At 46.6% G+C, this 25,413-nt stretch overlaps 1 pseudogene; it reads left to right on the top strand.

Annotated features, from left to right (window-relative positions):
• The first annotated feature begins 6,541 nt into the window (after positions 1-6,541).
• LOC129460178 (exosome complex component RRP40-like) lies at positions 6,542-9,810 on the top strand (annotated as a pseudogene).
• Positions 9,811-25,413: the final 15,603 nt, after the last annotated feature.

The raw sequence follows: 25,413 nt of genomic DNA, 5'->3' as shown, positions 1-25,413 counted from the left end.
CCCTCCCTCCACCCCCTCCCCTCCCCTTCCTTTCCCTTTTCTGTCTCTTTTTCTTTTTTCTCTCTTTCTCTGCCTCCCTCTTTCTCTCTTTCCCTCTCTCTTTCCCTCCCTCCCTCCCTTCCTTCCTTCTTTCCTTTCTTTTTTTTTTTTTTTTTTTGAGACAGAGCCTTGCTCTGTTACCCAGCCTGGAGTGCAGTGATGCAGTCATGGCTCACTGCAGCCTTGTCCTCCTGGGCTCAAGCAATCCTCTCACTTCAGCCTCCCGAGTAGCTGGGACCATAGGTGTGCACCATCATGCCTCGCTAATTTAAATATATATATTTAAATTATATATATATATATATTTAAATTTATATATAAATCCCGGCCACATGGAATATCTTTTTCATCATTTCACTTTCAATCTGTTTGTATCTTTGCATCTAAAGTGAGTCTCTTGTAGACAAGACATAGATCATGTTTAGGCCGGGCATGGTGGCTCATGCCTGTAATCCCGGCACTTTGGGAGGCCGAGGCAGGCGGATCACCTGAGGTCAGGAGTTTGAGACCACCCTGACCAACATGATGAAACCCCGTCTCTACTAAAAATATAAAAAATTAGCTGGTGTGGTGGTGGGTGCCTGTAATCCCAGGTACTCGGGAGGCTGAGGCAGGAGAATCTCTTGAACCCAGGAGGCAGAGGTTACAGTGAGCCAAGATTGCTCCATTGCACTCCAGCCTGGGCAATAAGAGTGAAACTCCGTCTCGAAAAAAAAAATAAAAAAGACATAGATCATGTTTTAAAGGATTATTCTGCCAATCTAGGCCGTGCACGGTGGCTCATTCCTGTAATCCCAGCACTTTGGGAGGCCGAGGTGGGCGGATCACGAGGTCAAGAGATCGAGACCATCCTGGCCAACATGGTGAAACCCCGTCTCTACTAAAAATACAAAAAATTATCCAGGCATGGTGGCAGGCGCCTGTAATCCCAGCTACTTGTGAGGCTGAGGCAGGAGAATTGCTTGAACCCGGGAGGCAGAGGTTGCAGTGAGCTGAGATCACGCCATTGCACTCCAGCCTGGGCAAAAAGAGGGAAACTCCATCTCAAAAAAAAAATAAAAATAAAAAATAAAATTATTCTGCCAATCTCTGCTTTTTTTTTTTTTTTTTTTTTGAGACAGAGTCTCACTCTGTTGCCCAGGCTGGAGTTTAGTGGTGCGATCTTGGCTCACTGCAACATTTGCCTCCTGGGTTCAAGTGATTCTCCTGCCTCAGCCTCTCGAGTAGCTGGGATTACAGGCATGTGCCACCATGCCCAGCTAGTTTTTGTATTTTTAGTAGAGATGGGGTTTCTCCACGTTGGTCAGGTTTGTCTCGAACTCCTGACCTCAGGTCATCCACCTGCCTTGGCCTCCCAAAGTGCTGGGATTACAGGTGTGAGCCAATGTGCCTGGCCTGAAAGACAATTTTGAAATATATTGAATTCTTGGTTGATTTTTTTTCTTTCAGCAATTTAAGTATGTCATCACACTGTCTTCTGGCCTTCATACTTTTTTTTCTCTTTCTTTTTTTTGAGACACGGTCTCACTCTGTCACTCAGGCTGGAGTGCAGCAGTGCAGTCTCAGCTCACTGCAGCCTCCTTCTCTTGTGTTCAAGTGATTCTCCCCTCTCAGCCTCCTGAGTAGCAGGGATTACAGGTGCCTGCCACAATGACCGGCTAATTTTTATATTTTCAGTAGAGATGAGGTTTCACCATGTTGGCCAGGCTGGTCTTGAACTCCTGACCTCAAGTGATCCGCCCAACTCAGCCTCCTAAAGTGCTGGGATTATAGGCATGAGCCACCGCGCCCGGCCATTTCTTTATTGATAGATTCATTTTATTCATACATTGTTTTCCTGGTTTCGTTTAGATTTTTGTCCATGTTTTCCCTTAGCTCTTTGAGCATATTTAAGACAATTGTTTTAAAGTCTTTGTCTAGTAAGTCTCAGATCTGGACTTTCTCGGAATAATTCCTGTCAATTTGCAATTTTTTTCCCCTTTGAATGGGCCATAATTTCCTGTTTCTCTCTATACCTTGTGATTTTTCTTGTTAAAAACTGGACATTTAAATATTTGTAATATGATAAATTTGGATGTCAGATTCTCCCACTGTCCCAGGGTTTGCTGGTTTGTTGTTCGCTTTATTGTTAAAAACTGTAGTAGTTTTGGCTTAATGACTTTCCAAAACTATTCTAGCAAAGACTGTATTACTTGTCGCATGTGGTCACTGAAGTCTCTGTTCCTTAGCTTGTGTTCAGCTAGCGTTTCAACAGATTTTCTTGAACACCAGGAGCTAAAAAAGCAAGCAAACCAGCCAAACAAAAAATCTTTCCCTCGCTCAGTCTTTGCAGATTGGCCCTGTGCTGGAGCACTCTTCAACATTTAACCCGGCTTGCACTGAGCCTAGGGATCAGCTGAGCATAACTTAGGGTCTTCTCAGGTCTTTTCTGAGCGTGCATCTTGCCATGGTCATAACCCTGTTTGTAAATCCCCGTATGCATGCAGGTGCTTCTAATTTCCCCAGGAAACTCTCCCCAGCTTATGCTCCTGAGCCTTAGGCCGTCTGTTGTGTGTTTTGATTGTAATCTTTGGAACAGACATCTGTAGTTTGTTAGTTTGGCTTGTAGTATTTTTGGGCAGTGCCACCACTTTTCCAGCCTGGGTTCCAAGGCAGGAAAAACAGAGATGAGCACCTTGTCCTTCAGGCAGCTCCTAGACAGCTTAGAGCAGACCTACCTATCATCTGCAGATAAAGTCTGCTCTGCTCCCTCTGGAAGGAGTAGAATGAGAGTCTCACGCTGGGAGTGTGGGCTTCCCTCTTCCCTCTACTGCTGTCACACAAGGGAGGGCAGTGGCAAGTGGGGCAAAGGCAAGTCGAAATATCAAAAGCTTTTGATCGTTTTGAAGTTGTCTTTCTTCTTGATTCAGCATTCACTGGACTACCGTAAACCTTTGACTGTTTCCCAGAGTTCAGAGAAAGTTGTATCTGACAGTTTCTGCTTGTTTTTTGATGTTTCTGTGGGGAACGCGGGCTTGAAACTGCCTACTTTGTCATTTTGCACTGATCTTGCCACTCTTAACCATCATGTGAACAAGCCAGAGGTAGCCTGAAAGATGAGAGGCTCATGGCTCAGTCACCCGCATGGCCTAAACTGTCAGCCAACCAACCTCCAGCTGTGAGTGAGGTTATCTGTTCCAGTTTCCTTTCTTCTTTTCTTTTTCTTTTTCTTTTTCTTTCTTTTTCTTTTTTTCTTTTTGAGATGCAGCTTCTCTCTCATTGCCCAGGCTAGAGTGCAATGGTGTGGTCTTGGCTCAATGCCATCTCTGCCTCCTGGGTTCAAGCAATTCTCCTGCCTCAGCCTCCCAAGTAGCTGGGATTACAGGCTCACACCACCACGCCTGGCTAATTTTTTGTATTTTTTTTTAGTAGAGACGGGGTTTCACCATGTTGGCCAGGCTGGTCTTGAACTCCTGACCTCAGGTGATCCACCTGTCTCAGCCAAAGTGCTGGGATTACAGTCATGACCCATTGCACCCTGCCCTGTTCCAGATTTCTATTGCTGTGTAAGAAACCACTGGATAACTTAGTGGCATAAAACAGCAATCATTTTTAATATGCTCATGGTTTTTGTGGGTCTGAAGCATGGATAGGGCATAGTGGGGATGGTTTGTCTCTGATCCATGACATCTAGGACTTAAGGTGGGGAGACTTGAAGAGTGGGGGAGTGCCTACAGTGGCTGGGAGCTGGTATCCGGTGGCTGGGATTATCTGGAAGCTTCTTCATTCACATGTCTGGTTCCTGGGCTGGGATGACTCAAATGATTGAAGTCTCTTGGGGGATCGATCTCTTTCTCTCTCTCTCTCTCCCTGTCCCCCTGTAGCTTCAGGGACTCTCCATATAACAACTCGTCCACATAACATCTCCATCACTGTGGTCTCAGGGTAGTTGAACTTTTTACATGTTGTCTCAAGGCTCTGGAAGTGAATCTTCCTGCAAACAAGACAGAAGCTTGCATGATGTTTTATGATCTAGCCTTGGAGGTTATAGAATATCACTTCTGCTCTACTCTATTGGTTGAAGCAATCCAAGCCTGCTCAGATTCAAGGGGAGGGGATAGTGAGTTTGCCTCTCAAGAAGAGCTTTGTCAAAGTATTTTCAGCTACATTTTCGAGTTGCCAAAGCATTCAAGAGTAGCCAGATTTAGCCAATCCATCAGCTGACCACAGATGCATAAATGAGCCCAGCTATACCCAGCAGAACTTTCCAGCTGAATCTGACCCAAATTGGTGAGCCACACAATCATGTACCAAATAAATTATTAGCCCAAGCCATTAATTTTGGGAGCATTTTGTTATGCAGCAATAGCTAACTGATACATCCTTGTAGGTGTATGCCTACAAGCATACTCACTAAGCCTAATATTGGCTGACCACATCCACGGCCCCTACACAGTGATGCAAGCCAGAAGATTTATCCAGTGACTCTTCTATGTCTGTGTTCACCCCACAATTTATCACCCCTGGTTTTACCTGTCATGACAATTACACCCATCCACTGCTCCTTGACTATTCTGTAAATAGAATTCCTGAACGTAATAAAAAATGATTGAATTGAAGCAATCTCTAGCTATTCCACTCTAAGACCACATAGCTTACCCCATTGAATCTTTCATTTTACCAATATTAATTTATCACCTACTATATGCCATTCACTCTTTTTTTGGTTTGTTTTTTGAGATGGAGTCTCACTCTGTCACCCAGGCTGGAGTGTAATGGCATGATCTCAGCTCATTGCAACCTCTGCCTCCTAGGCTCAAGTGATTCTTGTGTCTCAGCCTCTGGAGTAGCTGGGATTACAGGTGCACACCACCATGTCTGGCTAATTTTTGTATTTTTAATAGAGACAGGGTTTCACCATGTTACCCAGGCTGGTCTTGAACTCCTGATCTCAGGTGATCCACCTGCCTCAGCCTCCCAAAGTGCTGGGATTACAGGTGTGAGCCACCATGCCCAGCCTCCATTCACTCATTAAAACACTGGAGAAGTGATGGTTAACGTGAACCAAAGTGTTCCTGCTCTAATAGAACTTATATATTTATATTCTGGTGGGGTGTAGTAAGTAGCTTCTGAAATGGTCCCCACCTCCAAGTATTCATGGCCTTCTGTGATCCTCTACTGTTGATTATCTTGCTTCTAACCAATAGAATACTTCATCATTGAGAAACTGTCACTTCTGAGATTATATTCCAAAATATTCTGACTTCTATCTTGCTAGCAGACTTTTCCCCTTGATGGCTTTGATGAAGCAAGTTGCTATGTTGGAGAAGCCCATGTGGCAACAAGCTGAGGGTGTCCTCTGGCCAACAGCCAGCTAGGAACTGAGATAATTTGCCCAACAGCACAAGAGGAACGGATTCTGCCAACAGCCACAAGAGTGAGCTAGGAAGTGAATCCTTCCCCAGTTGAGCCTTCAGATGAAACTTTAATCCTGGCCATCTCCTTGATTGCAGTCTTATGAGAGACCCTAGGCAAAGGATCCAGGCAAGTCATGCCCAGATTCCTGACCCATAAAAACTATAAAATAATAAATGTATGTTGTTTAAGCTGGGCCATTTGTGGCAATTTGTTTGTGGCAATCAATAACTATTAGGTGTGGGGTGGGGGGGAGGCAGAGTTGGAACAAACATAGTAATAATTTGGAAATTAATCACAGAGTGATACAAATCATCTGAAATAGGAAACCTGAACAGACTAGATATTATAGGATCCCATCTGTGGTCAGCTTGTGGGCTGGCTAGATCTGGCAACTTTGTGGATGCTTTGGCAATTAGAAAACAGCTGAAAAGAAGGTAATTAGAGATCTAGTAAGAAGAAAGGCACCAGGCCCAGTTAGTTTTATGGGCTCACCCTGGTTGTCTCTCTCCATACCCTACCTTGTGGCCATTTAGTTTCTTTCTTTTTTCATTTTTTTTGAGACAGGGCCTCATTGTGTCACACAGGCTGAAGTACAGTGGCACAATCTTAGCTTGCTGCAACCTCCACCTCCCAGGCTCAAGCCATCCTTCCACCTCAGTGTCCTGAGTAGCTGGAACTGCAGGCATGCACCACCATGCCTAGCTAATTTTTGTATTTTTAGTAGAGATGAGGTTTCACCATGCTCCCCAGGCTGGTCTCAAACTCCTAAACTCAAGAGATCCACCTGCCTTGGCCTCCCAAAGTGCTGGGGTTACAGGTGTGAGCCGCTGCACCCAACCATGGCCATTTAGTTTCTACAACCAGTTTGGACTTTCACTCTTGGCTGATTGGAACTTGGTTGGTTTCTCACTTAGTTCCTGTCTTGGCTCCTTCCTCTGACTTTGCTACCCAGTGTAGCCTCACTGGCTCCAGTTCTGGAGAAACTTGAAAGACAGTCCAGCTGTGACTGTCTTTTCTTCTTGCCTTCCCAGCAGCAGGAGTGAATTTGGATAGTAAAGACTTGTAAATGACAGGCGCATTTTGAGGTCAGGCAGAAGAGGAGCCCATGAAGGAGATGGAGGAGGAGCAGTCAGGCAGACAGGAGGAGAACCAGGAGGTGAGGCCATCAGGGAAGTCTTGGGAGAGAGGAGTTTCAAGGAGGAGGGAGGGAGGGGCCACCCCATTAATGAGTGGAAACAAGATAGAAACAAGTCTTGTTGGCTTTCACAAAGGAACGGTAGTTACTCTCCTTGGTCATTTCAGGAAAGTGGTGGCAGGTGGGGCAGCCATCAGAGGGTTAGAGGGAGCAGGTGAAGGCAGAAGTGACAATCCTTTTTCTTTCTTTTCTTTCTTTCTTTCTTTCTTTCTTTCTTTCTTTCTTTCTTAAAGAGTAATGATGCAATTTTTTTAAACTTTAAGTTCAGAGGTATATGTGCGGGATGTGCAGATTTGTTACACAGGTGAACATATGTCATGTACAGATGATTAGTTACTTTTCTTGATCCTCTCCCTCCTCCCACTCTCCACCCTACAATAGGCCCCAGTGTGTGTAGTTCCCCATTGTGTGTCCATGTGTTCTCATCATTTAACTCTCACTTATAAGTGAGAACATGCGGTATTTGGTTTTCTGTTCCTGCGTCAGTTTGCTAAGGATAATGGCCTCCAGCTTTATCCATGTCCCTGCAAAGGACATGATCTTGTTCTTTTTTATGGCTGCATAGTACTCCATTGTATATATGTACCACATTTTCTTTATCCAGTCTATCATTGATGAGTTGATTCCATGTCTTTGCTAGACAGCCCTTTTTCTTTTATTTCTTTCCTTTTGTAGAGCCTGAGGTCTCACTTTATCACCCAGGCTGGATTGCAGTGGTGTGATCATAGCTCACTGCAGCCTCAAACTCTTGGGTTCAAGCAATCCTCCCACTTCAGCCTCCCAAGTAGCTGGGACTACAACCACCACTCCCAGCGTTGTATATGGGTTCAGAAGATGGAGGAAGTGTGTGAGCCCAAAGGGCCAGGCAACCCTGGTGAGGCTGCCCCACCCCTTCTGTGGGATGTTGACAGTGAAACAGAAAAGCACCTTGCTGAGGGCTACCGCCACTCCATAAAAAAACTTGCACCCACCCTCCAATTGGATCACCCAATTGGATCACACGTGATCCAATTTTCCAGTACACTGAGGCAAGAACCCCAGGAGAGAGAAAGTCGTCTGTCCTTGCAATAAGGCAGAGCGTCTAACTGAGCTGATGAACATCAGCCACCTGCGGACGGCAAAACTGAAAGAACATGCTGTAACACATGCCCATGGGGGCCTCATGAGCTGTAAGCATTCACCCCTAGATGCTGCCTTGGGGTTGGAGCCCCACAACCTGCCCGTCTGCACGCTCCCCCTGGAGGTTTGAGCAGCGGGGCACGGAAGAAGTGAGCCACACCCCCTGTCACACGCCCTGCAAGGGTGACAAGGGAACCTTTTCTGTTTCACTACCAACATCCCACGGAAGGGGTGGGGCAGCCTCACCAGGGTTGCCTGGCCCCTTGGGCTCACACACTTTCTCCATCTTCTCCTCTCTACTCCCTTCTCTCTCCATCCCCTCTCTGGACTGTGGGTTTTTATAACCCCATGCATTGCAGCCCCTCCTCAGAATCACATCTCTCCAAGCCAGGAAGAATAAGGAACAGGATGGGGACGCACCCTTCCTGAAAATTGGGGTGAGAGATGAAGCACCTGACACAGAGGAGAGTCATTTAGAGGGTGGGCAGAAACTATCCAGTAAACTCCAGTGCCAAAAGACTCTATCTGAACCCATGTACGACGCTGATACCTTGAGCCTCACTTTTTGGGAGTCTCAATTTCCTCAGCTGTGAAATGAGACAACTACACTGCCTCACACTGTTATTGTGAGTTTTATTTATTTTTTATTATTTATTTATTTATTGAGACAGAGTCTTGCTCTGTCGCCCAGGCTGGAGTGCAGTGGTGCGATCTCAGCTCACGGCAACATCTGCCTCCCGGGTTCAAGCGATTCTCCTGCCTCAGCCTCCAGAGTAGCTGGGATTAAAGGCATGCACCACCATGCCTGGCTAATTTTTGTATTTTTAGTAGGGACGGGGTCTCACCGTGTTAGCCAGGATGGCCTTGAACTCCTGACCTCAGGTGGGTCCACCTGTTTCGGCCTCCCAAAGTGCTGGGATTACAGGTGTGAGCTACCATGCCTGGCCATGTTACTATGAGTTTTAATACAGTGCCCTAGTAATTGGTATAAATTGCCTATTTGAATGATGGATACTCAGTAGTTACAGCACTTAAGATTTTTCAGGCTGGGCCTGGTGGCTCATGCCTGTAATCCCAGCACTTTGGGAGGCTGAGGTGGGCAGACCACTTGAAGTCAGCAGTTCGAGACCAGACTGGCCAAAATGGCGAAACCCTGTCTCTACTAAAAAATACAAGAACTAGGACTGGGAAAGCTGAGACACCACCGGGCTGGAAGTGCTGCAGCCCCGGGAATGAGTATGTTCGAGTGAAAGGAGACCATGTGATTGGCATAGTGACAGCTAAATCTGGAGATAGATTCAGAGCTGATGTTTGAGGGAGTGAGCCAGCTTCTTTGTTTTACTTGGCATTTGAAGGTGCAACTAAAAGAAACAGACCATATGTGCAGGTTGGAGATCTCATCTGTGGCCACTTTGTGGTTGCTAATAAAGACATGGAACTAGAGATGGTGTGTATTGACAGCTGAGCATGAGCCAATGGAATGGGTATCGTTGGACAGGATGGTCTGCTTTTTTTTTTTTTTTTTGAGACGAAGTGTCACTCTTGTTGCCTAGACTGGAGTGCGATGGCGTGATCTCGGCTCACTGCAACCTCCGCCTCCCAGATTCAAGCAATTATCTTGCCTCAGCCTCCTGAGTAACCGGGATTACAGGCATGCACACCACACCCAGCTAATTTTGTATTTTTAGTAGAGACGGGGTTTCTCCATGTTGGTCAGGCTGGTCTCGAACTCCCGACCTCAGGTGATCTGCCTGCCCCTGCCTCCCAAAGTGCTGGGATTACAGGCGTGAGCCACCGTGCCTGGCCCTGATGGTCTGCTTTTTAAAGTGACTTTGGGCTTAATTAGAAAGCTATTAGATCCAAGTTGTGGAATCACACAGGAAGTGGGATAACTCTATTCCCTGGAGATAGTATTTGGAATGAATGGAAGAATATGGGTCAAAACAAAAACCATCCATCAAACTTTAATTTTGGCAAACATTTTAGAAGCTTGTGAACACATGATGTCAGATCAAAGACAACAAATCTTCTCCAGACTGGCAGAAAGTTGATATAGGTGGACTGTTGTTTTTGAGACAGAGTTTTGCTCTTGTCTCCCAGGCTGAAGTGCGATGGTTTGATCTTGGCTCACTGCAACCTCTGCCTCCTGGTTCAAGCAATTCTCCTGCCTCTGCCTCCTGACTGGCTGGGATTACAGGCGCGTGCCACCATGCCTGGCTAAATTTTGCATTTTTAGTAGAGATGGGGTTTCACCATGTTGGCCAGGCTGGTCTTGAACTCCTGACCTCAGGTGATCCACCTGCCTTGGCCTCCCAAAGTGTTGGGATTACAGGCGTGAGCCACTGAGGCCGGCCTAGGTGGACTTTTTTTTTTTTTTTGAGACAGTCGCTGTCTGTCACCAGGCTGGAGTGCAGTGGCGTGATCTCGGCTCACTACAACCTCCACTTCCTGGGTTCAAGCGATTCTTCTGCCTCAGCCTCCCGATTAGCTGGGGCTACAGGCACACGCTAACACGCCCAGCTAATTTTTGTATTTTTAGTAGAGATGGGGTTTCACCATGTTGGCCAGGATGGTCTTAATCTCTTGACCTCCTGATCTGCCTGCCTTGGCCTCCCAAAGTGCTGGGATTACAGGTGTGAGCCACCGCACCTGGCCCTAGGTGGACTTTTTTAATGGGTCAGTTGAGCCAAGAAACTGTGGGTTTCCTGGGGAAAATTTTTTTCAGGTGAACCTTTCCCCATTTAAATACTCAGAAGACAAGGTATGAATGTACATGTTATCTTATTACAGTCCTAAATAAAATATTTTTATAGGTAAGTTACTGGTTTTCACCATGCTTTTGTGGGAGAGAAAATCATGCAAAATCATGATTTTTTTTTGTTCTGTACAACAAAGTTTGCTAAAACATTAAAAAAATAAAAAATACAAAAACTAGCTGGGCATGGTGATGCACATCTGTATTCCTAGCTACTGGGGAGGCTGAGGCAGGAGAATTGCTTGAACCCAGGAGTCAGAGGTTGCAGTGAGCAACCAGCCTGGGTGATAGAGTGAGTGAGACTCCGTCTCAAAAAAAGATTTATCAGACATTGTTCTACATGCTCTACATAACATAGCTAGTTTAATCCTGAGAGGAGAAGAGTGGTAAAGAGCAGGCCTGAAGCTCACAGCTGGCTTTGGTGTTGCTAGGTGCTGCCCTGGCCTTCCTAGGTGGCCACAGTGTTCTAGGAGCTGGTCTGATCCTCCAGCTGATCATGGCATCGCTAGAACTTTGCCCAGCACTTCCACCTAGGTTATGATGTTGTCCTCTCGAATATAAACAATTTCACAGAACATCAACATCAAGCAAAAATGTTTGTAACTATAAATGTGTACAAAGCAAGACAAAAGCAAGATCACTCTGTAAGCATGTCTGAACATAGACAAAATGTGAGTACTGTCCAAACCACGCATAACCAAACATTCCTATATTTTGGCTAATTGGAACAACCTTTCTCTCTTAGTCTGTTGGGGCTGCTCTAATAGAACATCATAGGCTGGGTGGATTATAAACAGTAGAAATTTATTGCTCACACTTCTGGAGGCTAGAAAAAGCAAGTCTCAAAAAAAGATTTATCAGACATTGTTCCACATGCTCTACATAACATAGCTAGTTTAATCCTGAGAGGAGAAGAGTGGTCAAGAGCAGATCTGAAGCTCACAGCTGGCTTTGGTGTTGCTAGGAGCTGCCCTGGCCTTGCTAGGTGACCATGGTGTTCTAGGAGCTGGTCTGGTCCTCCAGCTGATCATGGCATTGCTAGAACTTTGCCCAGCACTTCCAGCTATCAAGGTGCTGGTACATTTGGTGGCTGGCGAGAGCCTGCTTCCTGATTCATAGATGGTGTCTTCTTGCTGTGTTCTCACATGGTGGAAAGGGTGAAGGAAGCTTTCTAGGGTTTCTTTTATAAGGGCACTAATGAAGGCTCTGACCTCATGACCTAATTACTAACCCCAAATTACCACCTCCTAATAACATCATCTTAGGGGTTAGGATTTCAACATACGAATTTCAGAGGTAATTAAAACACTCAGCTCATAGCACTCTCTTTTACCAATCATGGCTTTAGCCTCAGTCTAGTCTTTACTCCTTGTATATAAGATTTATTAGTTCTTCGGTGGCTCACGCGTGTAATCCCAGCATTTCAGAAGGCTGAGGCAGGTGGATCACTTAAGGTCAGGAGTTTGAGAACAGCCTGGCCAACATGGTGAAATCCTGTCTCTACAAAAATACAAAAAATTACCTGGCCATGGTGGCAGGCCCCTGTAATCCCAGCTACTTGGGGGGCAGAGGTTGCAATGAGCTGAGATTGCCTCACTGAACTCCATCCTCGGCAACAGAGCAAGACTCTGTCTCAAAAAAAAAAAAAAAACTAAATTAAATGACTTATTAGAATGCCTAGTCATAAGATTACCCCCTGTTCCTGATAGCATCCAACCTAGAATCCTCCCCTAAAGAATTTAATACAAGCCCCAGTCATATAATAAGTCCTTTATTACACTCTCCTATTGAGATGCCCCATGGTTATGAAACTAGTCCCATTGTCCCATGGAACTTATATTAATGGTTTCTTTCAATAAATATAGAATTGACTTGAGAAAGTTACATTTGTCTTATCTGAGTTCCTTTTCCAGGAAACCAACCATTAGGCCTCCCAGATAGTATCAAGGAGCTGAAACTTAGCAGATCACACCTGGACAATGAGATGTCAGACCCTCACCCATCATGATTGCCTAATTGACCATCTGCTTCCTGTTGACCAACTTCTCTTCCTTACCCCTACCTAACTGTTGTTTTCTCACACATTGTTACATTTCTTCCCTGCTATATAAACCCCTAATTTTTTATTAATTAATTAATTAATTAATGTATTTATTTATTTTTGAGACGGAGTTTCACTCTTGTTGCCCGGGCTGGAGTGCAATGGCATGATATCAGCTCATCGCAACCTCTGCCTCCCGGGTTCAAGTGATTCTCCTGCCTCAGCCTCCTGAGTAGCTGGGATCACAGGCATGTGCCACCACGCCCAGCTAGTTTTGTATTTTTAGTAGAGACGAGGTTTCTCTATGTTGGTCAGGCTGGTCTCCAACTCCCTACCTCAGGTGATCCACCTGTCTCAGCCTCCCAAAGTGCTGCGATAACAGGCGTGAGTCACCGTGCCCAGCCTAAACCCCTAATTTTAATCAGTCAGGGAGATGGATCTGAGACTGATCTCCCATCTCCTCGGTTGCAGCACCTAATTAAAGCCTTCTTCATGGGCAATACTAGTGTCTCAGTGATTGGCTTTCTGTGTGGCAAGCAGCGACTGAGCTGGTGTTTCAGTAACAGCTACCTGTGGTGTGTATTCTCCTTTGCTGTGACAAGTAATACATTGAAATTTGTTCAACTGGCTGGGCATGGTGGCTCATGCCTGTAATTCCAGCACTTTGGGAGGCCGAGGCAGGCAGATCACTTGAGGTCAGGAGTTCAAGACTAGCCTGGCCAACATGGCAAAACCCCTTTTTTACTAAAAATACAAAAACTAGCCAGGCATGGTGGCACACATCTGTAGTCCCAGCTACTCAGGAGGCTGAGGCAGGAGAATTGCTTGAACCTGGCAGGTGGAGGTTGCAGTGAGCTGGGATTGCACCATTGCACTCCAGCCTGGGGAACAGAGCGAGGCTCCATCTCAAAGAAAAAGGAAAAGAGAGGGGAGGGGAGAGGATGGGAGGGGAGGGGAGGGGAGGAAAAGACATTTGTTCAACCACATGTGTGGTTCTGGTGTTCTTTGACTGGTTGGGTGAGGGAGACACTGACAGTCTTCACAATAACACTACGAGAAAAGCACAGTTATTGTCCTGCTTTACAGAGGAGAAAATTGAGACACAGAGAGGTTAACAATTGACTGTGGTCACACAGCTTGTAAGTGGTAGGGCTGGGATTTGAACCTAGGCAAGTTGCCCCAAGTCCATGCTTAATCACTACACTAAGCAGACCCAAATTTGAGGACAAGAGGAATTTATATGGGAGGCAGTTGCAGAAAATGCCAGTGGTGGGAAGGGGTTCTTTATCTCTTCATGTGGGCTTTTTCTTTTCTTTTTTTTTTGGAGACAGGGTCTCACGTTGTTGCCCAGACTAGAGGGCAGTGGCGCGATCTCAGCTCACGTCAACCTTGGCCGCCTGGGTTCAAGTGATTCTCCTACCTCAGCCTCCCAAGTCCCAAGTAGCTAGGACTACAGGCACACAACACCACACCCAGCTAATTTTTGTATTTTTTGGTAGAGACGGAGTTTCATCATGTTTAGCCAGGCTGGTCTCAAACTCCTGATCTCAGGTGATCCGCCTGCCTCGGCCTCTCAAAGTGCTGGGATTACAGGCAAGAGTCATCACACCCAACCTTTCATGTGGATTTGAATTCTTTCATTTCATCTTGAAGGATTCCCTTCGTTTCCTCTATTGTAGTAAAATACACATAACATAAACTTTACCATTTAAAGCATATCATTTAAAGTACACAATTCAGTGACATTTAGTACATTTACCATGTTGTGCCACCATCACTACTATCTAGTTCCAGAACATTCTCATCTCCCCAAAAGGACACCCCATAGTTATTTATTTATTTATTTATTTACTTATTTATTTTTTGAGACAAGAGTCTCGCTCTGTCGCCCAGGCTGGAGTGCAGTGGTGCAGTCTCGGCTCACTGCAAGCTCCGCCTCCCAGGTTCACGCCGTTCTCCTGCCTCAGCCTCCCGAGTAGCTGGGACTACAGGCGCCTGCCACCATGCCCGGCTAATTTTTTGTATTTTTGGTAGAGACGGGATTTCACCGTGTTAGCCAGGATGGTCTCGATCTCCTGACCTCGTGATCCACCCACCTCGGCCTCCCAAAGTGCCAGGATTACCGGTGTGAGCCACCGTGCCTGGCCTATTTATTTATTTTTATTTTTGTTGAGAGAGGGTCTTCTTCTGTCACCCAGGGTGACTGCAGTGGCACAATCGTGGTTGAGTGCAGCCTCAGCCTCCTGGGCTCAAGCAATCTTCCCACCTCAGCCTCCTGAGTAGCTGGGACCATGGGCATGTACCACCATGCTCAGCTAATTTTTAAATGTTTTGTAGAGATGGGGCCTCGCTATGTTGCCTAGGCTGGTCTGAAACTCCTGGCCTCAAGTAATCCTCCTCCCTTGGCCTCCCAAGGTACTGGGATTACAGGCGTGAGCCACCATGCCCAGCCCCCCATACTTACTAAGCAGTCACTCCACATTTCTGCCTCCCTGCAACCTTGGAAAACCCTAACCTACTTTGGCCTCCCAAAGTGTTGGGATTACAGAGGTGAGCCACTGCGCCCGGCTAACAAATTGTTTTATGCTCCTGCATTTATGTATTATCTGTGATGCATTTGTGCTAGAACAGGCAGAGTTGTAGCAGAGAGCCCTCCAGGGCCAGAAATATTCACTATTTGGCCCTTTTCAAATGTTTGCCAACCCTTGGTCTAGAAGGTTACATTCTGGAGCAAACAGATCATAGACAGATAAAGAAAGGCAGATCCTAAAATTAGCCAGGCATGGTGGCAGGCCCCTGTAATCCCAGCTACTCGAGAGGCTGAGGCAGGAGAATGCCCTGAACCCGGGAGGCGGAGCTTGCAGTGAGCCGAGATCGTGCCACTGCACTCCAGCCTGGGCGACAGAGCAAGACTCCGTCTCAAAAAAAAAAAAGAAAAAGAAAAGCAGATCCTGAATCTGGCCCCTTCCACTCACCTGCACTTCCCAGTTGTGAAAGGCAACACAATCTCCGCATCTTCTTTCTTGGGTTGGTTTGAGTTGGGGCTATGAAGGGGAGTGAAAATGATGTGGTCCTCATTGCCTTCACAGTTTCAAACCCAACTCCGGCGTTTATCAGCTGATGGGCTGTGGGCAGGTGACTCATCTCTGAGCCACTATGCTCATAGGTAAAATGAGAATGAGGGCAGCCGTGTTACCGGATTCTTTGAGGTGATATCCAAAAAGCACGTAGCACAAAATAAGTGCTCATGAAATGCAGAGGCCAGGTGTGGTAGCTTATGCCTGTGATCCCAGCACTTAGTTTTTCTGTTTGTTTTGTTTTGGGACAGAGTCTTGCTCTGTCACCCAGGCTGGGTGCAGTGGCACGATCTCGGCTCACTGCAAGCTCCACCTCCCAGGTTCAAGCGAATCTCCTGCCTCAGCCTCCCAAGTAGCTGGGATTACAGGCTCCTGCTACCATGCCCGGCTAATTTTTGTATTTTTAGTAGAGACGGGATTTTGCCATGTTGGCCAGGCTGGTCTCGAACTCCTGACCTCGGGTGATCCACCCGCCTCGGCCTCCCAACGTGCTGGGATTACAGGTGTGAGCCACTGCACCCGGCCACTGTAATCCGAGCATGTTGGGAGGCCGAGGAGGGAGGATCACTTGACTCCAGGAGTTGCAGACCAGCCCAGGAAACATAGTGAGACCCCGTCTCTACAGATAAAAAATTAGCTGGGTGTGGTGGCGCGAGCCTGTGGTCCCAGCTGCTCAGGAGCCTGAGGCAGGAGAGTCGCTCAAGCCCAGCAGGTCGAGGCTGCAGTGAGCTGAGACTGTGCCAAAGATTGCACCACTGCACTCCAGCCTGGGTGACAAAGCGAGACTCTGTCTCAAGAAAAAAAAAAAAAAAAAGAAAAGATACAAAAAAACCAAGAATAAACCCTGTTGAATTGGAGGTACTGATGTGAATTCATGGTTTTCAAAATATAAAGATAAATATAGAAATAAGTTTCTGTGTGTGTGTGTGTGTGCCCATTTATCTACTAAGAGGACCTGGGAGCCACATACCCCAGTAACAATGGGCACACTTAACACCCAGATCATTTCTAACTGCCAATCTCCACCTAACCCAGGGCTTTTTGGAAAAATGAGACCAGCCTGGGCAACATAGCAAGACCCATTTCTACAAAAAATTTAAAAATTAGCCAGGCGTGGTGGCATGCTCCTGTAGTCCTAGCTACTTGGGAGGCTGAGGCAGGGTTTGGGGGGAAAAAAAGCCTAGAACGTCTAGTTAGGCCAGAAAGGAAGAAAAACCGATCAGCAAAAAACCAATAGGAATATGTCAAAAAGACCCAGAAGCCAGAGAGAAAAGCTTTCACTGGCCAAATTAAAGATAATTTAAGCATCGAAGGGGAAAAAAAAGAACGTCAGCAAAATGGCAGAGTAAAATTTGCCTTTCTACAAAAGCAATGAAAAAAACCGGTAAAATTTGACAGAATCAACATTTTCACAACTCTGGAAATTAACCAAAAGCTTACAGTAATTTGCAGAGCATTTAATTAAAAAAAAAAAAAGCACATAAAAAAACAGCAAGCTCTGTAGAATTTTAACTCACCCTAATCTTATTCCTGGCTCTCCAGCTCAGAGGGTAGCCTTGAAAAATAACAGCCCACAATCTTGATACCATAGGGAAAAGAACAGAGGTGCGGCTCCTTCAAAACCTCATTCAAGATCATTCAAGAAGAGGGGTGTGTGTGTGTGTGTGTGTGTGTGTGTATGTGTGTGTGTGTGTGTTTGTTTGAGACAGAGTCTCGCTCTTTGAGACAGAGTCTCGCTCTGTCGCCCAGGCTGGAGTGCAGTGGCGTGATCTCAGCTCACTGCAACCTCCCCATCCTGGGTTCAAGTGATTCTCCTGCCTCAGCCTCTGGAGTAGCTGGGATTACAGGTGCCCGCCACCACTCCTGACTCATTTTTGTGTTTTCAGCAGAGACAGGGTTTCACCATGTTGACCAGGCTAGTCTCAAACTCCTGACCTCAAGTGATCCACCCACCTCGGCCTCCCAAAGTGCTGGGATTACAAGTGTGAGCCGCGGTGCCCGGCCAAGAAGAGTCATTTATTGACCTATTTATTGGTACTCTGGAAGACCCTACTCTGAAAGACCTGACCTCACTTGAACTTGCCCGATGCTAAACATATCTCCCTAGGGGCTACTTGTTAAATGTTTTAACATCACAGCTGCCTGTGGCAATACTTAACAGTTGGGAAAATAATAGCCTAACTACAAATCTTAGAAGGAAAAGGGCCGGGCGCGGTGGCTCATGCCTGTAATCCCAGCACTTTGGGAGGTCAAGGAGGGCGGATCACCTGAGGTCAGGAGATCGAGACCATCCTGGCTAACACAGTGAAATCCCGTCTCTACTAAAAATACGAAAAATTAGCCAGGTGTGGTTGCAGGTGCCTGTAGTCCAAGCCAGGAGAATGGCGTGAACCTGGGAGGTGGAGCTGGCAGTGAGCCGAGATCACGCCACTGCACTCCAGCCTGAGCCACAGAGCGAGACTCCGTCTCAAAAAAAAAAAAAAAAAAAAAATCTTAGAAGGAAAAATGAAGGCATTAGATGTTCGGAGGGACTTCTGAAAAATTCTGACATATTTCTGGGGATATGGAAGGCCACATGCTTAGGAAAGAACTGAGACAGCCCTAAGCTCACACTGCTGGCTGACTTCACTTCGAGGCTCTGTGTAAGCAGGAAGTGAGAGCTAAAGCACAGTTGTAAATTTCCTGGGTGAGTGATGAAGGTGTATCCCTAATAAGTACACAGAACTCCTTGGCAAAGACTGGCAGACTTCCAATTCCAGACATTCAAGGAAATCTCTGTCCAACCATTAGCTAACCATGAAGCTAACTGAGCAGAGACTTCAGTAGCCATGACAGAGAATATAGACTTTATAGAAGTAGTTTAGAAAAGTCATTTAACAGGCCGGGCACAGTGGCTCATGCCTGTAATCTCAGTACTTTGGGAGGCTGAGACAGGTGGATCACTTGAGGTCAGGAGTTCGAGACCAGCCTGACCAACATGGTGAAACCCTGTCTCTACTAAAAATACAAAAATTAGCCAGGCATGGTGGGGTGTGCCTGTAATCCCAGCTACTCAGGAGGCTGAGGCAGGAGAATCACTTGAACTTGGGAGGCAGAGGTTGCAGTGAGCCAAGATTGCACCATCACACTCCAGCATGGCTGACAAAGCGAGACTCCGTCTCGAAAAAAAAAATCAAAACCAAAAACTATTTGTTTTTGTAAATAAATTATTACCATTATTATTTTTTTAGAGGCGGGGTCTTGCTCTGTCACTCAAGCTGGAGTGCAGTGCTGCAATCATGACTCACTGCAGCCTCAAGCTCCTGGGCTCCAGCAATCCTTCTGCCTCAGCCTCCTGAGTAGCTAGGAGTAAAGGTGCATGCCACCACACCTGGCTAATTTTTTTTTTTTTTTTTGAGACAGAGTCTCACCCTGTTGCCCAGGCTGGAGTGCAGCGGTGCAGTCTCAGCTCACTGCAGCCTCCACCTCCCAGGCTCAAGCGATTCTCCTGCTTCATCCTCCCAAGTAGCTGGGATTATAGGCACCTGTCACTATGCCCGGCTAATTTTTGTATTTTTAGTAGAGACAGGGTTTCACCATGTTGGCCAGGCTGGTTTCGAACTCCTGTCCTCAAGTGATCCACCCGCCTTGGCCTCCCAAAGTGCTGGAATTACAGACGTGAGCCACCGTGCCCGGCCAATTTTTAAAATTTTTTTTGTAGAGATAGGATCTTGCTATGTTGCCCAGGCTGGTCTCAAATTCCTGGCCTCAAGCGATCCTCTCCCCTTGACTTCTCAGTGTTGATATTAGAGGCATAAACTAATAAATGATTATTTGTAAATAAAGTTGTTTACAAAACAACTAGGGGCAGGCTGATCAAAGGGAGGAGATGGAACATGTTTTCTTCACTGCTGTATCCTCAGTGTCAAGAACAGCACCTGGCTTGTGGTAGGTTTTTGTTCTCCATCAATGTATGTTAAAGGAATAAATTGATAAATTAGTATTGCTTGTATGTTTGTGGCGGAGAAGTGGTTGACGTGACCAGAGTGACCCATGCTGGTGGAATGGTTGAGCGGAGTGTGGGAGATCCACTTGGGTATAGGTGGCAGACCTTTTAGAGGAGACTTTCTTTCTTTTCTTTCTTTTCTTTTTTTTCTTTTTTTTTTTTTTTTTGAGACAGAGTCTCACCCTGTCACCCAGGCTGGAGTGCAGTGGCACAATCTTAGCTCACTGCAAGCTCTGCCTCCCGGGTTCATGCCATTCTCCTGCCTCAGCCTCCCGAGTAGCTGGGACTACAGGCGCCCGCCACCACGCCCGGCTAGTTTTTTTTGTATTTTTAGTAGAGGCGGGGTTTCACCATGTTAGCCAGGATGGTCTCGATCTCCTGACCTTGTGATCCGCCAGCCTTGGCCTCCCAGGCTAATTTTTTTTTTTGTATTTTTAGTAGAGATGGGGTTTCACTGTGTTAGCCAGGATGGTCTCAATCTCCTGACCTCACGATCCGCCCACCTCGGCCTCCCAAAGTGCTGGGATTGCAGGCGTGAGCCACCGTGCCTGGCCTCATTTACTTGCCTTTTCTAACTTCTAGAAGCTACTGCTATCATCTGAATGTTTGTGTCCATCCAGAATTCATACATTGCAACCTAATCCCCACTTACACTGTTAGGAGGTGGGGCCTTTGAGAAATGATTAATGCCCTTATAAGAGAGGCCTAGAGAGCTGCCTTGCCCCTTCTATCAAGTGCGAACACAGTTAGAAGGCGTCATCCATGAACCAGGAAGCAGGCACCACTCACCAGACACCAAATCTGCCAGCACCTTGATCTTGGACTTCCCAGCCTCCAGAACCGTGAGCAATAAATTCCCACTGTTTATAAGCCACCCAGCCTATGATATTTTGTTATAACAGCCCAAACAGACTGAGACATCCACTGATGTCCTTGGCTCATGATTCCTTTCTCTGCCTTTAAAGCCAGTGATGGTGGGTCAAGTCCTTCACACATCACATCACTCTGACATTCTGATTTCCTCCTGCCACCCTCACCCACTTTTCAGGACCTTTGCCATTACATCAGGCCCATTGGGATTATCCAGGAAAATCTCCCCACCACCAGCCTTTTGATATGGTTTGGCTGAGTCCCAACCCAAATCTCATCTTGAATTGTAGCTCCTATAATTCCCATGTGTTGTGGGAGGGAGCCGGTGGGAGGTAATTGAATCATGGGGGCAGGTCTTTCCCATGCTGTTCTCTTGATAGTGAATAAATCTCACGAGATCTGATGGTTTTATAAATGGGAGTTCCCCTGCACAAGCTCTCTTTGCCTGCTGCCATGTAGGACATCCCTCTATTCTTCTTTCATCTTCTGCCATGATTGTGAGGCCTCCCCAGCCATGTGGAACTATGGGTCCATTAAACCTCTTTTCTTTTTTTTTTTTTTTTTTGAGACAGAGTCTTGCTCTATCACTCAGGCTGGAGTGCAGTGTCGTGATCTCGGCTCACTACAACTTTCGCCCCCCAGGTTCAAGCGATTCTCCTGCCTCAGCCTCCCAAGTAGCTGGGATTACAGGCACAGCCCCACCACACCTGGCTAATTTTTGTATTTTTAGTAGAGATGGGGTTTCGTCATGTTGGCCAGGCTGGTCTCAAACTCCTGGCCTCAGGTGATCCACCTGCCTTGGCCTCCCAAAGTGCTAGGCTTACAGGCATGAGCCACTGCACCTAGCCTAAACCTCTTTTCTTTATAAATTACCCAGTCTCGGTTATGTCTTTATCAGCAGCATGAGAACACTCTTAATCACATTTGCAAAATCCCTTTGGCCATGTAAGGTGTAACATATTCACAGTTTGGGGGGATCAGTATGTGGACATCTTTTCCAGGCGAATTACAGGTATATTTCAGGTCTCACAGAGGCTCTCTCAGAGGTTTTGGGAACTCCAGGAAAGAGGGTCTTTCTTGAGAATATACTTATCTATACTTATGAGTATATACTTATATGTACTTATAAGATGACCGAGCTTAGCCTAGGTCTGGGCTCTGTCCTATCAGGCTCTCAGGAAATGACACAGGGCTTCTCCAGGGACAGGCCACTTTCTGTATCACCTGTCAGCCATTTTTTTTTTTTTTTTTTTTGAGACAGGGTCTTGCTCTGTCACCCAGGCTGGGGTGCAGTGGCGTGACCTCAGCTCACTGAAACCTCTGCCCTCCAAGCTCAAGCCTCTCACCTCAACCTCCTGAGTAGATGGGACCACAGGTGTGCGCCACCACGCCCAGTTAATTTTTTGTATTTTAGGCAGAGACAGGTTTCGCCATGTTGCCCAGGCTGATCTCAAACTCCTGACCTCAGGCAATCCACCTGCCTAGGTCTCCCAAAGTGCTGGAATTATAGGTGTGAGCCACCGTGCCTGGCCTTTTATTTTGTTTTTTAAATAGAGACAAGGTCCTTTTCTGTCACCCAGCTGGACTGCAGTGTCATGGTCATAGCTTACTGTAAGCTTTAACTCCTGGGCTCAAGGGACCCTCCTGCCTCAGCCTCCTGAACAGATAGGACTATAGGCATGTACCACCGTGCCCAGCTCATTTTTAATTTATTTACTTTTTGAGACAGAGTCTTGCTGTTGCCCAGGCTGGAGTACAGTGGCACAGTCTTGGCTCACTGCAGCCTCTGCCTCTCAGGGTTCAAGCAGTTCTCACGCCTCAGCCTCCTATGTCACTGGGATTACAGGTATGTGACACCACATCCACCTATTTTTTTTTTTTTTTTTTTGGATTTTTAGTAGAGATGGGGTTTCACCATGTTGGCTAGGCTGGTCTTGAACTCCTGGCCTCAAGTGATCCTCCTACCTTGGCCTCCCAAAATGCTGGGATTACTGGAGTTAGCCACCTTGTCTGGCCAGCTCATTTATTTTAAAATTATTTTTGGCAGGGCGGGATGGCTTACACCTGTAATCCCAGCACTTTTAGGAGGCCGAGGGGGGTGGATCACCTGAGGTCAGGGGTTCGAGACCAGCCTGGCCAACATGGCAAAACCCTGGCTCTACTAAAAATACAGAAATTAGCCGAGCATGGTGGCTTATGCCTGTAATCCCAGCTACTCAAGAGGCTGAGGCAGGAGAATCGCTTGAACCCAGGAGGCAGAGGTTGCAGTAAGCCGAGATCGCGCCATTGCACTCCGGCCTGGGCGACAGAGCGAGACTCTGCCTCAAAAAAATTATTTTTATAGTGACAGGGTCTCACTATGTTGCCCAGGCTGGGCTTGAGCCCCTGGGCTCAAGTGATCCACTGACTTTAGCTTTCCAAAGTGTTGGGATTACAGGCATGAGCCATCACACTCGGCTACCTGTTGGCCTTTAGAATAGTCTTTCTAGCAAGACCGATATTACAGGACCGTAAAAGCTGACTGAGTATCTGTTCTAGGATGAGGGATAGGCTCCAGGGACTCCTTTCTTCCCAGGAAGGTTGACTCTTGTGTGTTGGGGAGTGGGGCAGGTGGTGGGCTGTGGCCAAGGGGCCAGGGATGACAATTTGGTCCTGACTCTCTTATTTGGGGTCTTTATGGATCTGCTCTAACACTGGCCAGTTAGAGCCAGGAGACTGGGAGGCAGGACTTGTGCATTGATCAGGTATGCCTGAGGCCAATGGTGAAGGGAGGATGGACACTTTGAATCCAGTTATTTAGCTCTCTGGGCTCCTGTCCTGAGGTTCCCTCCAGCCCTGCTGCCCCAGCATCTAAGCCTGAAGTACCAGGGACTCGAGGGCATGCGTGAGCCATGGACAGGGTCCCGGGGAAGTTCCAGCTTAACCTGGGGGCCTCTTCCTTCTGCCCCAGCCACAGCTGGTACTTACTCAGCTCCACCCCCAGGAAGAGACTCCTGGGCTTCGTGTGTCCACCTGTGCTTCCATTGTACATTTGTCACTACAACCTGTAAGAGGCTCTGCCATTGAGGTTGTCAGTCAGCCTGGAAGTCAATCCTGTCTGTTCGTCTCTGTTGCTGTTCAGTGAGTCAGAGGTCTCCACCTGATCATCAGTAAGTTAGACTAGATCTGTCTGTGGATCTTCCAAACTGCCACTTAACCCAGCTCAGCAAGCAGTTAGGCCACCAGGTAAGCATTTCGACTTCCATCCCCCACCTGGGAGTCTTTCTCAGCTAGTTACTCCTTGAGCTAGGATGCATGATGGCCTGCAAAGATATCCAAGTCCTGGCCAGGCATGGTGGCTTACGCCTGTAATCCCAGCACTTTGGGAGGCTGAGGCAGGAGGATCACCTGAGGTCGGGAGTTCGAGACCGGCCTGACCAACATGGTGAAACTCTGTCTCTACTAAAAATACAAAGTTAGCCAGCTGTGGTGGTGCATGTCTGTAATCCCAGCTACTCAGGAGGCTGAGATAGGAGAATCACTTGAACCTGGGAGGCAGAGGGTGCAGCAAACTGAGATTGTGCCATTGCACTCCAGCCTGGGCAATAAGAGTGAAACTCCGTCTCGAAAAAAAAAAAAAAGATATCTAAGTCCTAATCCCTGGGTCCTATGAATGTCACCTTATATGACAAAAAGAGACTTTGCAGATATGATTGTGATTTTAAGATAGAAAGATTGTGTGCTAAATAATCTGTCTGGTCACTACCTCTGGCTCCTGGCAGGGGGCGTCTAAACTCTTGGAATTTTCCAAGTAATAGAAGTGTCTTAATGGCCAACAAACATATGGGAAAAGTGCTCAACATCACTAATGATCGGGGAGATGCAAATCAAAACCACAATGTGATACCACCTCACTCCTGCAAGAATGGCCATAATCAAAGACTCAAAAAATAATAGATGTTAGTGTGGATGTGGTGAACAGGGAACACTTTTACACTGCTGGTGGGAATGTAAACTAGTACAACCACTATGGAAAACAGTATGGAGATTCCTTAAAGAACTAAAAGTAAAACTACTATTTGAGCCAGCAATCCCACTACTGGGTATCTACTCAGAGGAAAAGAAGTCATTATATGAAAAAGATACTTGTTCACACATGTTTATAGCAGCACAATTCGCAAGTGCAAAAATGTGGAACAAACCTAAATTTCCGTCAATCAACGAATGGGTGAAGAAACTGTGATATATATATATACATATATATATATATAATGGAATACTACTCAGCCATGAAAAGGAATGAATTAATGGGATTTGCAGCAACCTGGATGGGATTGGAGACCATTATTCTAAGCGACGGAACTCAGGAATGGAAAACCAAACATTGTATACTCTCACTCATAAGTGGGAGCTAAGCTATGAGGATGCAAAGGCATAAGAATGACACAGTGGATTTTGGGGGCTCAAGGGGAAAGGGTGGAAAGCTGAGGGATAGAATACTACAAACTGGATGCAGTGTATACTGCTTGGGAGATGGGTGCACCAAACTCTCACGAATCACCACTAAAGAACTTAATCATGTAGCCAAATACCACATGTTCCCCCCGCTCCAAAAAAAGAAGTGTCTTCATTATTCATGGGGGCCCTGGATCATAACTGAGCTTATATCAAGGAGGTGACTCAGGATGGGGGCTGGTCATGCCAGAAACATCAACCACCAAGGTTGGGATTTTTAGCCACCTGACCTCCATTCCAGGAAGGGGAAGGGGCTGAAGGTGGGGTTCAATCATGTAGACAATGGTTGGATCAACCCTGCCTACTTTTTAATCCTGCCTATTTTTTAATACAAAACTACCCGGGCATGGTGACACACACCTGTAATCCCAGCTACTAGGGAGGCTGAGGAACGAGAATCCCTTGAACCTGGGAGATGGAGGTTGCAGTGAGCTGAGATTG

Source organism: Symphalangus syndactylus, chromosome 13, assembly GCF_028878055.3.
Source record: "Symphalangus syndactylus isolate Jambi chromosome 13, NHGRI_mSymSyn1-v2.1_pri, whole genome shotgun sequence".
NCBI lineage: Eukaryota > Metazoa > Chordata > Mammalia > Primates > Hylobatidae > Symphalangus > Symphalangus syndactylus.
Note: the sequence above shows the minus strand (reverse complement) of the source record. Positions and strands in the feature narration are given on the sequence as shown.